The 949-nt window shown below is 42.4% G+C and overlaps 1 protein-coding gene across 1 annotated transcript in view; it reads left to right on the top strand.

The window, feature by feature from the left end:
* Positions 1 to 949, top strand: part of RBBP7 (RB binding protein 7, chromatin remodeling factor) — a 23309-nt gene that overhangs the window by 21081 nt on the left and 1279 nt on the right. The gene's annotated exons all lie outside the window — the stretch shown is intronic.

Here is a 949-nt window from a genome sequence, read left to right as displayed (position 1 = left end):
CCCAGGCTGGAGAGCAGTGGCACCACAGAGGCCTAGACTGTGTGATCTTCTGCCTCTAGAGTAGCTGGGATTACAGGCATGAGCCACCACACTCAACTAATTTATAAATTGTTTGTAGAGATGGGTTTTTTATGTTGCCCAGGCTGGTCTCTAACTCCTGCCCTCAAATGATCCTCCCACCTATTGCCTCCGAAAATGTTCTGACATTATAGGCATGACCCACTACATCTAGCTTATAACTTGTTTAATATTAAAATTACATTAGATAATATAACTGTAGTCCTGACATGGGAAAGACAGAAATATTTCTGTCTAGCAAGCCCACATATTTAGGTTCGTTTGACCAGTTTTATGGGAAGGTTTTATGTTTTCCCTTGGTAGGCTATGTATTTTGATCTTTTTTTTAAAAAACAGTACTATTTTTGCACTAGATATCAGGTAAAAACTGACATTTGGTAAGTAACTTTAGGGGTGATTTTACTGTTGGGAGAATTTCTGACAAATTGTACAAATAGGAGTTTTTTGGCTGGGGTCGGGCTCGAACCAACCACCCCAGGTATATGGGGCCGGTGCTCTACTCCTTGAGCCACAGGCACCGCCCAGAAGGAGTTTTTTTAAGAGAAGAAGAAAAAAAGGCTAGACGCAGTGACTCACAGCTGTAATCCTAATACTCTGGGAAACCAAGGTGGGTGAATTGCTTGAGCTCAGGAGTTTGAGACCACCCTGAGCAAGAGTGAGACCTCATCTCTAAAAATATCCAGGTGGTGTGGTAGGTGCCTATAGTGCCAGTTACTTGGGAGGCTGAAGCAAGAGGATCTCTTGAGCCCAAGAGTTTGAGGTTGCTGTGAGCTATGACACTACAGCACTACCAAGGGTGACAAAATAAGATGCTGTCTCAAAAAACAAAAACCTTAGATCTATAGTACTGACATGTAATTGTATTTCACTC

This window comes from Otolemur garnettii, unplaced genomic scaffold, assembly GCF_000181295.1.
Source record: "Otolemur garnettii isolate 467f Iridium unplaced genomic scaffold, OtoGar3 scaffold00051, whole genome shotgun sequence".
Classification (NCBI taxonomy): Eukaryota; Metazoa; Chordata; class Mammalia; order Primates; family Galagidae; genus Otolemur; species Otolemur garnettii.
The sequence above is the reverse complement of the archived record's forward strand: the minus strand, read 5'-3'. Positions and strand labels throughout refer to the sequence as shown.